At 38.1% G+C, this 14019-nt stretch overlaps 2 long non-coding RNA genes across 2 annotated transcripts; one reads left to right on the top strand and one right to left on the bottom strand.

Annotated features, from left to right (window-relative positions):
* Nucleotides 1-6634: 6634 nt before the first annotated feature.
* On the top strand, nt 6635-9960 carry LOC144644482 (uncharacterized). The gene is made up of 3 exons (XR_013569117.1): nt 6635-6832; nt 8079-8316; nt 9707-9960. It is a non-coding gene; the product is annotated as an uncharacterized LOC144644482 (long non-coding RNA).
* A 1337-nt stretch (nt 9961-11297) lies between these two features.
* LOC144644486 (uncharacterized) lies at nt 11298-12993 on the bottom strand. The gene is made up of 3 exons (XR_013569124.1): nt 12885-12993; nt 11555-11790; nt 11298-11431 (listed from the first exon to the last, which is right to left on the bottom strand). It is a non-coding gene; the product is annotated as an uncharacterized LOC144644486 (long non-coding RNA).
* Nucleotides 12994-14019: the final 1026 nt, after the last annotated feature.

Genomic DNA, 14019 nt, shown 5'->3' on the forward strand with positions numbered 1-14019 from the left:
CTTTGGATTACAATTTTACGGTAAATATTACGATTTGAGCCCGCGATCCAATGGAAAACCAATACCTGTTTAGCGGTCAGCCTCACCTGAGCCCTCGATATGGCCATGAGATACTGATCAGCTGATACCTTGCTTTGACAGCTTTCAATAGACCATAACATGGATGTCCCATATCAAAGGCACAGGCTGACGTTAACCTTAACGTTCGTTGTGATATGAAGATATGTCAATTACCTCTCCCCGTTGGGTTGCCTTATGACTCCCCATCCTATTCCCCTGAATCTGTACGGGCGGGCGCTCGGTCGTACGATTACGTCATAACCAAAAATTGGATGGGATAGATGGATGGGTTTACTAATTTCGCTTAGGTATGGATGACCTCCGCTATAACATTGACTCCAAGAGATATTAGTCCCATTCATTCCATTTCAGGCCAGAAATCATTACGGTTAACCCATTTTCAACTTCCATTTTGTCCTTTTGAGAGGTTATTAGGAAGTACAAAGACATAGCTTTGCCTAAACTAAGCATTCTAATGTTTTTCGTCGGTTCGTTTTCAATTAGGAGAATGCTGGTCCGATTTTGACGGCGAAGACACGTATTTTAGGGCCGGTCCCTCAAACCGATGTGTTACCCATGAACTTCATTTCTGTGACTCACAAGAGAGGTATTGTGTTGGAAAGAACGCAACAAATTTTGTGTATTCTTTAAATGGTGAGTTAACATGGCGTAATAATATTATTTGATAATACCGTATATTGGGCAAATGCATATTACGAGTAAGCCATAGCTTTATCTTAACTTTTAAGCATCCTAAAAGGATAAATGAAAATGAAAAAAAATGAGGACAATGAAAATACCGCAATCCACGGCACGCTCCGTGAACCCAACAATTTTTAAAAGCAATTAGGGAAAAGAAGCCTAAGAAAAATCAGGGCTTCAATGGGATTTGAAGTCTTGACCTCTGCGATACCGCTGGGATGCTCTACTAACTGAAATATGAAGTCACACGTTGTGAGACAAGTAAACTCATCATTCTCTCTCTTTTTTTACTTCAGGTGTGATAACCACGCCAAGACCTCCAATAACAAAGAGACCTACTACAAAACCAACACTGAAGAAATGCTTAAGAGGTTATATGCCAGCAACTATCTTGCAATGTATCGTGTCTCTTCGTGAAGTGCATAAGTATAAGTAGAGTGGCCAGGTTGTTTTGTAGTAATGTTGTTGCTTTGTGTGACACCCTAAAATTTCTAATCTGTTATAAAATGCCATACTATTTAAAAAGTATCCAATGTTGTACAAGAAGTATTTTAGTCGTTTCCGCTAGCAACCGCCGTCCTTTGTGGAGTAATGTTAATATGCATAATTGGTCCTTAGTTGGGTGATGTTAGTTACAGGTAATTGATTGTGATTATGATGTGAACCCATGGCCTGTTATTGTTGTTTCAGTTTGCTCAAGGTGTCCATTCATGTGCCCACAGTTGCAACAACCGCCGATTTATCAACCTTCAACATGGTATCCGTATGCTGGATGTCCCGCTATTTGCTCGACCCTTTGTGTTTCTGGTAATGTAGCGGATTTAACGTGTGAGGAGGATTACGTTCAGTCGTCGAAATAGCAATAACTAAAGTTTTGTTAAGATTGGACTTGTTTCTCTACATGCTTTAAGTTTCTAAAAAATTCTAACAAAATTTGTCCAATCAGCAGTAACAACCACCTTCGACACACACCAGTTAAAAAAGTCAAAGAAAATATTATTGTTACAAAGGTGTATGCCTTTTCGAATTGAGCGGCATCAAGCTGTCAATGGCAACAGTAGTAAAACTTTGATGCAACATTTGATGTTAACGTTTTTCGTCCGTTGAGTGTCAAATAGGACCCCTTTAGTAAAACCCATTCAATACCATACCTCCACTGGCGGATACTGCGAACAGTCTCTGTCTTGTTCCAAAGTCAGGGAAGACGAACGCGAAAGCGAGCGACCAAAATATACACGAGCACGAGCGGCGAGGTCACTAGATGCAGGCCGGACGCGCTACTCGTATGCAGCTCGCTGCTTTGCCACTGATATAACTCGCTCGCTTTCGCCATTCATCCCCACGGACTTAAACAAAAGAGAGACGGTTCGTAGTCCAAGGCAGAAGTAGCCATGTAACTTTTGTTGTAGGTGACTGAAAACATTCAGTTGAACCTCGATATTTCGAACCGTCAGGAGAAACCGAAAATAGTTCAAAATAGCGGTAGTTCGAAATAGCCGAAGTGCAAATTTAAGGGAAAAGAGTTTTAGTTCGAAATAACGGGAAATTCCAAATAACCGAGTTCGAATATAAGCGGGTTCCAACTGTAGTTTGGTTTCGTTGCAAGCTGTTTCCATACGTAAAAGGCCGGAGCTTTGAGCTGATAACAGTCTGTGATTTCAAACATAGCTTCACTCCATCGGGACCGTCATCAATAATTATTAAACCTACCTCATTTTAAATCCCTTTGGTTGTTTTTTTCTGTAGAAATAATGCGTAAACCTGGTAAACGTTCCACACAAGTTAATTGCGACTTACTTACTGTCAGGTAGATCAATAAAGGCGTATTTATTTGATACCGACTGAAAGAATATTTCCGTGAAAGATGTCTTTGGACTGATATAGGCGATGAGGAAAAGTTTTTCATCGTCATAATTTTCCTCTGCTCAAAAATTCCTTGATTGTTTTCACTTGGCAAGCTTACGGGTGAAGGCATAAAGCGAACAAAATTATGCTGACTTACATTATTGGAAGGATGAAATTTTTATTCACTTCTTCTGTGTCTTTTGTTTATATACCTGATTGAAGAATCGTTGACCCATGAAAATCATAAACTATGAACGATGCAACCCAAATGTTTACTGGGAAATCGTAAAAGTAATTGTCGTCTCTGGCAGAATAAACGTGATGATATGATTGGTTGCAAAAATTACGCTTTTAGGCTTTTAAATTAAAGAAATAACTAGCCTGCGTTGCAGACGAACAAAACCCCGGTATAGTGCGTCTGCGAATTAGAGCACAAAAGCTTGTTCCGCCCCCCCCCCCCCCCCCGCGTGTTATCAGGAATTTCTATAATAACCTCTGATTGGCTTTTGAATAGGGCCGTTCTTTCGTGCGTCGTAATTGGTCGAGTGCATCATGAGAAACCATAGTTACGCTTTCGACGAAGACCAGATACAAAACAAACTTGGCGGCGATCACGGCAGATCGGACTAGATCGGTGAGAATTAGCGTTTGAAGCGGTAAAAAAGAAGCCGGTTCGAACTATCTCATAAAAAAAGAAAACAACGATAACGACAAGAAGCATACACAAATGACAAGCAAAAAGGTCATGGTATAAATGTTGAATAATCTTCATTTGTCTTGTGGTGAAAGAATGTCACACAACGAACATCCGTCATCCGTGATGAGAAGCAACACACCTTGCAACACAATAAACAGCCGGACCCGGCATTACAAATGCAGAATGCAAGTAGTCGACATCTTCACGAAAAATTTAGGACCAGAGGGAATATTTCAAAAGCTCAAAAAATATCTTGCAAATATGAATGTTCCAAGACTAACCGCGATAATAATTACATATGACAAATGTAAAACAGAGGTGTCAAAATATCCGGGCAAAATATACAAACGGAAAGCCGCGCAGACCAATGTCTTATGGCTCTACTCAACTTTAAACGCCTCCAAATAATACAACTGACAGCATATCGTGCCCTTTCTAAACAAGTGAAAAGCGAAATAGATTGGATGACCAATTCCAATACAGAACGGCACAAATATATGACAAGAACGTTTTACTGTATCTGGTATCTGGTATTCATCGAACGCGTAACTATGGTTTCATGAGATCCACGCAGCCAATTATAGTGCACGAAAGAACGGCCCTATTCAAAAGCCAATCAGAGGTTATTATAGAAATCCCTGGTAACACGCGGGGGGCCGGAACAAGCTTTTGTGCAGTAATTCGCAGACGCACTATACCGGGGTTTTGTTCGTCTGCAACGCAGGCTAAGAAATAACTTGAATATCAAAAAAAGGAATATTACTTAGCCTTCCAAGGCAGTCCACCCAGAAAACCATTGGGTCATAACGTTAACGGTTTGTGCTTTTCACATGGCCAACGTTTCTTCAATTAGGTGTACACCAAATTGAATAATCGATGACCCTGTGAAAAGCATAAACCATGAACGATAAGACCGAATTGGATTCTGGGCAACCAGGTAATCTTCCTTTTATTTAAAATCAAGATAGTTTCCTTCTTTAAAAGCTTTAAGAGCATGATTTACAGTATGTAACCTGTCTTATTACAATGTTCATTTTGTCACAGACGACGATTACTTTTTCCGATTTCCCAGTAAACATTTTGGTTGCATTGTTTATGATTTATGTTTTTCATGGGTCCACGTTTCTTCAATCAGGTGTATGTGCAATCTCGGCATCCAAGAATCTTGGATCGCATTCTTTTATAATACCTGAATCGATTGGCTAGAATAGGCGCTAAATGAGCGTTAATGGCTGGCCAATTTTTTGTTCGCCAATAGCAAATGCACAAAGCACTATCACCGCTTTCCGCTGTTCAGATATTTAATCCATCAGCTTGAATTATATTTGTACAAAAAAGGAAAATCGTTTTTTTAACAATAACAATCATTCGGTTTGATTTTTTTCGTACAACCAAAAAAAAATACAAGTAAGAATGTCATATGAAATCTGCACAAAACAAAGAATTGGACAAAGCAAAACAACGAATGCCGGAGACATCTTCGATTCTTTGCGGGAGCAAAATTGAAATGGAAAAGTGCTATAAATGCTTTCAATGTTTCAAGAAGGCGACTCGCTTTTTGAAAGTTATCTTCAAACAGAGAACTGAATTTACATGAAGAGGCGGCCTTGAAAACGAGCGGATCCTGACACCTACTCCCAATTAGTTTGTTCTAACCGGATGACGAGAGTAGTGCTGTTAAAAACGTATTGTTGACACTGCACCTACAAAATCTGTTTGAAAATAAAACTTCAAGGCTAAGAAAAATATATAATTTAAAGGTTGCATCAGTTGGCACTGAAAAATAATTGAATCGTGACTTAGTTTTGCATTCGATAATCAAGTGATGTACTATCATTTTTTATCAGGCGGGTTTCTTGTTTTATTTTCAGATTCTCTGCTGATAATTTTAATTTAATAAGCTGTGGTATTCATTTCTTGGCAATCCGGAAACTCTTGTTTTGGACCCAAGCATTGTTGGTGTATAAAAATCTACTCCAAACCTTTCAAGGGAATTGTACAATTATGAACAAAGTGGTTAAATTCACTACGGGGAGGGGTAAACATTCTTTGATGGATAGTTTTCGTCTTCCATGTAGCGACTCACTGCGGGATAAAAGGCAAATGAGGTGCGACTGTGAAGAGAAACTGAAATTTGACCAAGTCAAAAACGTAGTGAGATTGTTTAAAAAACAAACACAACGTACATTCTCCAGATTTACCCAAAACAACATTAATTTAACGGGAACTTTTAAGGTTTAGAAAATTGAACACTAAAAACACCTGTTAAACGAAAGAAAAATTATGCATTGTACTTGACATTGAATTTTTTTAGCGAATAATGAAGGCATTAGAGCGACATAATGAAAACTAGTTTAAATCGAAATCAAATACGTTCATCAACTTAAAAATCTGCTCAAAATGTGCTTAAAATGCACTTAAAATGTCTAACACTGGCTGTAACAATAACGTGCAAGAAATGTGTTTACAATGTGTTAATATGTAAACGTCAAAACTTTATTTTACGTTGATTTGTGATTGATTGTGTTAATATTGGTACATTTAGGGAATAAAGTGGCAAATATTGATCGATCAAGCATCGAAGTGGTAGTGCAAGTTTCAAACTTTACCGCACTCTAAAAATTAAGTGATATCAGACTTTGTAGTAGAATCATCAAGATGAATCTTCCGTTTCTAAATAAAGCAATTAATTATTGCTTACTCGCATGTTTTGTTTGAGAATGTCTACCAAAGTTCAAACTATCTTTCCAACTAAATATATTTTCGATCTGATTCAGTTAATATTTGCATTGTAGAAATGTTAGCCCTCGACACATAACTTTAAGTCAGGACTTTTGCTTTCCTAAAGTGAACAAGCCTTGCATGTGGATTATTAAATAGTTCAAAGAGGCAATATCCCGATTCTGTAGTGATTATCTCCTAAGATATTTCTTTTGGTTTCCCCGGGCGTTTCTTACAGAATACTCTTTTCATTAATACCTTCACGAGAGCAACGCAAGCAAAGTATTATAGCTATAAAGTTAAAGTTTCCTGGAAAGTAAAAGTAAAAAAAAGGTAAGATAACGATTTTTTTCTCGAATCACGCGAAGGTGAAGGTGTGAGGTGATGTGAAGTTAAAGTGTTCCTGATCGTTTAAGGCTGTAACAGCGGAGCGCTGCTGGAGACATCTTAAACTGTGTTATCTTCAAACAATCTTCATCACAATCGTAAAAGCACGTGGGAGTAAACTTTTTTCGGCTCAGGTTGCTTCCGTTTTACGACATAAAAACAGCAGGATTTTTAGAAAAACGGGTGCTTTTACTGCTAGCTTTACTTGCAAGGAAACACATTTACTTGACCCGCCGCGTGCTACATTAGCCAGCCCGGTAAGTTCAGTGAAGACCACCTGCGCGCCTGCCCTTTTAAACATCTCTTTTTATTTACAAGCTCGCTTCTTCAGTGCTAGAAACCTAACCGATCAGAGGTTGACGAAATACAAAGCCCTTCATAAGAACGGTTTAAGGATATTTCCACCGAGGTCAAGTGAAGGTAAGAACATCTTACACAATGGTCTGTCATTTCAGTAAACTCGAAAATCGGTTATTCAGGAAAGAGCTTGGCCTTGAAAATAAAACGTTATGAAAACCGGCTTCTCCATTAAACTTTATTTATAGTATTTTTCTTGACAAAGATATATTTTTAACATGCATTTGACAAGTGTTGATTCAGGAAAACAAGATTTGCTTCTGAGACAGCTAAACGGAGAAGCCGGTTATTCAGGAAAGAGTTTGGCCTTGCAAGATAAAACGTTATGAAAACCGGCTTCTCCGTTTGAATGTCTCAGAAGCAAATCTTGTTTTCCTGAATTAAGGTGTGTCAGCAGCATGTTAAAAAATATACCTTTGCTCAAGAAAATAATCACTGTAAATAAAACTTAATGGAGAAAATTTCGTTTTCACGGTTACAATATTTAACATTTAACATAGGTTTTCAAAATGACAATCGTAAAGGGAATAGAACTATGAAAGTTGAGTTTCGACAAGTCTTATCTTAATTATCGTGATTGTACATGGGAAAAATTGAATGGAAACTCTAACCGGCAAAATTTGACCGGTACTTTACTCTAAATTGTTTACAAACGGACATTTCCTTGTTATGACGTTAGAAGCTTATCAAGAAAGCGCCGGTCTCTGAATGACGACTGAACTTAGGGCTGCCCCAAAATTGCTCGAAATTTCCCAACAATTTGCTCGAAAGTTGCTCCAAAAGATCCAAAACGTTGCTTTTGAAGAAGAAAATTCTCCAAATATATGCTAATTTCCCTTTGAAGGTAAGATTTCTAAGCATTTTTATGTAATTCAACTCCAACAGGAATATCTAAATAACATTTTATGGCCCAAATTTGTTGAATTCTAAGATTTCTTTCATTTAGAACAATCGTGAAAAAACCCGATCTCGTCATGTTTGCTGACGAGTTTTTAATGCTCAATGATCCGAAAGTTGAAGCATCTTCTGAACTTTCTTGGAAATCTTCGGCAATTTTCGTTTATCTTTGGAGAAGTTCGAAAAATTCTCGGAAACGTTCGAACAACACTCGGACAATCTTCGGAAATCTTCGGTCTAGAAATTTCCAAAAATTGCTCAAAATTGCAAAAAGTTGCTCGAAAGTTGCCCAAAGGAAAGAAGTTGTTCAAAAAATGAAAAGTTTCCCAAAGGTTACCGAGCATCTTTAGGGGCAGCCCTAACTGAACTCGTCGCTTAAACTGCTTCATCTAAATAACTGAATTTCTTGCAGATCGACGAAGAAGAATGAAACTTTCTACTTCTGCCTTTCTAGTTATATCACTAGTCTTATTTGTTGTGCTTCTCTGCGAAGTAAGCGGCAGTGAAAGAAGAAGGGGATACGTTCGATTTGGGCGCAGCTTTACGCACGATGGCAACACAGGAAAAATAACGAGGGCAAGGACAATATCTGAAGACAACAGTGAATGGGACAACTTTGCACGAGTTAATAGAAATATTGAAAAAAACAGGTAACTTAAGTTATAGTTCATATTTAAGAAATTTACCCTTAAGAAAAAGAATCAGATGGAATACTATATTTACACATCACAAGAATCATGGCCATGACTAGTGGGCAGACAAATGCACAATCCACCATTAATGTCAACTTTTGGGGCGCTTTCCATTCGAACAAAAATTCCGGAGATTTCGGAACAAGAGCGAATTGTACAGAAATTCCCTGGGAAAGTTTCTAGAAAATCCGGAAAGTGTTGACTTTCCGAAATGCAAACCATTCAACCGAAAACCCCAGAAATTCCAAGAGGAAAATATTTACCACACTTTATCGAAAAATACAAGAGCACATCTTGTGCATCCAAATGTTTCCGCAATGTCATCCCGGGGGGGGACTCCCATATTAAAGGGACGGGGATGCTCGTCGGAAATTTTGAAAAGAACCCCTAAAAGAGACCAATCTGGGCGTGGCTGAAGCTATTTTAGACCCCTAAAAGATACCAAAATTCTGAGAAAAAGAACTTATACCTGTATTTGTATATTTCTTCGTGTGCAACCCTAAACGAGACCCTGACGGCTAAAAATATTGTCATTTTCTTGCATTTTCCTCAGAACACCCTAAGCGAGACCCAAAGTCCGAAATTTATACCCCTAAGCGAGACGACGAGCATCCTTGTCACTCTCATATGGGAGTCCCCCCCCCCCGGGAATGTCATAAAAGCAGATATATGTGTTTCCAATGTAAACTTTTCGCATTCTTTAAGTTTAAAAAAGCGTGGAGCTGCCACCTTTCTGAGCTAAGTGAAAGGATAGATGCCTTCATTATTTATTAAGAGAGGAGTGATATCTTCAGTTTTCTTTACTGTTTGCCGGAATGGAACTAGCCTGGCTGATTCAAGTGAAAATACCGTTCCATTTGACAGATGAAAATTTCGGAAATTCAAAGCGAAAATAAATACAAAAGAAAAGAAAAAAAAACAAAGTGCAGACGAAAAAAACAAAAAACGCAGGTTAAAATATCAGAATAACATAGAGTTTTAAAAAAGTAGAAACAGCGTCTGCAGTTAAAACCGCTAAATATAAATTCATAGAAAATCGAGCAGGCTAATTTTTTGAACTGGTTTTTACCACGCCCCTCTTTATGCTTTAGAAAAAAACAATTTCTTATACTTATACAAAAATATAATATATGTATTAAATCTAAAACATTTCAAGTGTCATAACTGATGCCTTCAGTCCGGCATCACGCGTGAGCATAAATGATGATTGCCTCTCCAATGTTTGAATTAATATAATTATGCGGCAGGCTTAGCTAGCTCTGGTGAGCACTAAGTTTGTGTTGAGTCTTACGGAATGGGAATATCATTATGAATAAGGATACTAATTTTTTTCTACCTTGTGTTCTAGGCCTGACGCAAGTGATGTACCAAATGAACAGTTACTTGACGAAAAATGGGAAAAATAAACAATGATTAACGACAGGTCTCAGCCAAGCTATATATGTTTTGGGATTGTTCACAGCAGAGAGATGTTAAATTTATCAAATATTTATCATGCGATTATGAAAACTTAGAAAATACAAGAATGACTAAAATATTTTTGTCATTCTGGCAATTCTCACTCTAATAAACAGTTCTCTTTGTTTTCTCTTCGCTTTCGAAAAAATTTCCCTTTTTCATAGTTTTAAGCTTATCCCATTACACCACGACAATATTCTTCCCACAAAGGGGGTCCTCGTGCTTTTGCGTGCACAATCAAGTTATGGCGCAGGCGGGATGTTTGAAGAGCACGAAAGAAGCGTTGCTCGAGACGATAGCCCAGTGCTCTCCTAACTTCTCGCGTGCACCATTTATTTACTCGATAGTGGACATTTAAAACATGTACCAATTGTTTTACGACATTGAAAAAAATCGAGGTGAAAAAAGATTCGGCGAGAAAAAATTTCTGGCGAAGTGATTTGCTCGCACTCAGACTTTCAACGTGTCCTTTGGATTGAAGAGCTTGTCCGAGATCTTGAAATAGTGTTTCGCCACAGAACAAAGGATTTTAGCGTTTAGTTGTCCTCTTGTTCACCTTTTAACAGCTGATTTAAACCGGCTGGTTTTCGCTCCCACAGCCATGGCCTGTAATACAAACATAAAGCCAGCTTCAAAACGGTTCCTTAACCCCATGATAACTTTCTCAATCAGCCGGTTACAGTATCAAACTCTTTAAATCCTTGTTTTTTTTTTCTGGTGATGTTGTTTTAATTTTCCTTTAATTAATTTTCACTTTAATTTTTAAGTGCTCTAGATCTGGTCTACAATTAACCTGAGATCATGCCCTCCCTCCCTGCTTACCACAATGTAATAATAAACCACTGAATGCAATGGTCACACGACACATCTCCATGGCCTGGCCAGGACCTGTACGCATGCGCACAGCCTATTACCCGTAGAGTGGCAGCCATAGACAGTTTTTTCGTCCTTGTTAGGACTCATCAGCATGCCATAGCCAGGCTTAAGGGTCTCACGTGGGTAAGGCTGTGCGCATGCGTACAGGTCCTGGCCAGGCCGTGGAGATGTGTCGTGTGACCATTGCATTCTGTGGTTTTCAGTGGTACCAGTCTCGAAGTTTGCTCTTAATCAGTTTTGATACCCTTACCTAAGGGATTTTCGACACCAACTATTTATGCGCAAAACACAGCGGGAATTGCAGTAAACACACGGACATTTCGCCATCTTTGACGAATCCCGTAACTTCCGAAAAGGAATGAACAGAGAAACAGGGAGAAAATCTAGAGAAGATGGCTGGACTTTTATAATGCTGTACTTGACACGTGTCAGCGAACTAATTCCGATGCAGGCCGGTCTCTATCTGGTAAAGACACAGAGAAGAAGAAATTAAATTGAAATTAAAGGGTCGGCGTTCTTCTTCGAAAGTTTTTTGTAAATCCTTTAAGTAGTCCCTGGTAAGGTAAGAGAATTCAGACTATAGCAAAATCAAGCTTACAACCAAGGAAACAAAAAACTTTTATTTTTTTCAACTTCATTAATTACACTTAATTGAGACTCGTCGTCGCTGTCAATAAGTTAAACTAAAACAATGAGTCACATCCTGTTCGTTTTGGAGCAAACTTTACTTGAAAAGTCTCTGAAAAGAAATTAAAGAAAAACTCAGGTTTAATACAAACTAAGCATATAAACGCCTTTATGCATATCGGTTCTGAACCTAAACCGTTTTTAGTCCCCTTTGAAAGAGCAGAACTTTGCTTACCAATTATATCCTGGTCGGTATGCATTGTCCAGCAATTTATTACCAGTTTCCCCCTGGTTTTGGGCGGCAAGCGGGTCATCTGCCTGAACCTGGAACCTGGTTCGAGCTCGCATTTTTCTTTTACTAAGCGTTCGACCGAACCTTAGATATGAACTCTCCACACCGTGGAGGAAAGTTGTTGAGAGAAGGAAGGCCACCAAAACAGCGGTTAAGAAAGTGTACTTCATATTTATTCCCTAAAAGAAAAGGAAAGGCGCACACAATTACATTTGCATTGGGACTCTCAAACCCTTCTCTTCGTGAAGAGTTCATTGCTTCAACTGTACAGGCCAAGCAAAAATAATGTACCATTAAAGTTCAGTTCATAAGTAACTCCTAACAAGGGGATGTCTGGGTTTCAACAAATTGAGAGAGTACTTTTTAGCAAGACATAACAGGGTGAGCTTTGACTGTAATAAACATGATTTTAAAACCTGCTCAGTCATGCGGTATTGATGTATACGATGGAAGAAAAAAGTCTTTAAATTGCAGATAAAAGTTAGCTTTGCTGCTATTTTTTTTTCTTTTCCCATCGTGGCCCGGGTTCGAATCCCCCACCCAGCGTCATTTTCGGGCTGAGTTTGTTGTTGGTGCTCGACCTTGCTCGGAAGATTTTTATCCGAATTCTCCGGTTTTCTTCCTTCCACAAAAAAAACCAAACAGTGGACGAATAGCCACTCTGTGGATTTGCCATTGCAAATTTCTATTTATGTTGTGTATCTAGTCTTATTACTCAATTAGCTTTTATTAACTTACGTCCATTCTAACGTCTCCTTTTTTACATACAAAAATAGGTGGATGGCAAGAAAAACGAAAAGGGGGCGAAAAGGAAATAGCTGTGAAACAGTTAATTTGAACGTTTTTGCTCTTGCATGATGTGCCAAGCATTTATAGATGTTTTTTTTATCACGATCAGCAAAGACGAGAACGTCATTATTGACAAATAACTGTTAGATTACAGTCTATATCAACCATATTTTTACCTATCAATCAAAGTTATGGAACAAAAAACTGAACTAACTCGCCGTCCGGAACAGTTCAAAGCAGTAATGTTATATATGAAGAAGATAAGATATTTAAACAAATTCCCATTGCGTTGATAAGAAATTTTCCCAAAACTATTACACATTTTTTTCTTGTTATTTTTTCTTTTAGGGAAGGGCACCCATAATTTGTTCTTTTAACTTTTCCGTTGCAATGCGGTGTATAGGTCTGTATAATCTAAACATGTTGCAAATATGGCACTTAATCTTGTAGAATTCCAACAAATGGCTGCAAATTTCTCACTCACCGGGCGGTTGAGAAGTTTTCTGTGATTCTATTTCACGCTCCTGTCGATTTCTGTGCGGGATTCTCCACTCTCGAGTCGATAGTTATCTTAAATTCGCTTTCAGAAAAGAAAACCATATTATGTAAAAATCGTTCAGACAAATTATCTCGATACGTAAACAATGTTCTTCCGAAAAGAATACACCTTTGTTTTAGCACCGGATCTAAACTTAGAAATGAACTCCCATCAATTTTCCGTGTGATCTCTCCATACGCCTTCCTTACAATTTCACACCACATAAACTTTAGCTCAGGAAATTAACCCACGAGTTAATAGTTGTCGTATTGTTTAACTGTTAAAATAAGATTTCCCGTTTGGGATCATTTTCTGTATCATCCTAACCTGATCAGATACAGGGAACCAATTAACATCAAAGTTTGAATAAACTTGAATTGATTCATATGGCAAGCAGAAAAGGATGCTCAGTGGGCGTTTGTATTTTAAATAACAAAAAACGCAAAGCTCACTTAGGTAGTTAATAACTCTGTCTTTCTTCTATCTGTTAATTGCGCGCAAAAACTGAACAAAACGACTTTTTTGCAATTAAACTCCGCACGGAAAATTAAAATTTCATACTACACGACCACAACCTGATTTGATGGTCTGTTCCCCACTTGAAATCTTTTAAACTCTGATATCTTGTACCTCGTATTTTTGTGTCTCACAAGCACTATCAGCCATCCCCTGACAGAGAGAAAAAACTAACTTGCACACGCCTGAACGTGAATTATTTTGTAATGACCAAGTGTGAGGCGGTGCGGTCAACGTTATAAATCAAGTCAACGCATTTTTAATGCATTTTTACCTTTTTACGTCAGATAGCATAATTATTTCTCAATCTAGTTTGTTTTACACTAACAAAAACAAAAAAGTCTAAATTCACCGACAGAGAATTTTTACTTCTGACCACAAAACGCTAAACCCTGTCTGAAAGAAACCCCTGGCAACGCTTGAGGGAGCGGGATTTTAAGATGGACGGAACTCGTCTTTGAACTTCATAAATAAACTGGTTTGAACTTCATTTCGTCCTCGTTTTAAAACTCGAAAAATGCCTTATTAAATTCGCGCAATCTCCCTTTGGACGATTTAAAGAAAT

Source organism: Oculina patagonica, chromosome 2 (assembly GCF_052425735.1).
Source record: "Oculina patagonica isolate OP01 chromosome 2, crgOcupat, whole genome shotgun sequence".
Classification (NCBI taxonomy): domain Eukaryota; kingdom Metazoa; phylum Cnidaria; class Anthozoa; order Scleractinia; family Oculinidae; genus Oculina; species Oculina patagonica.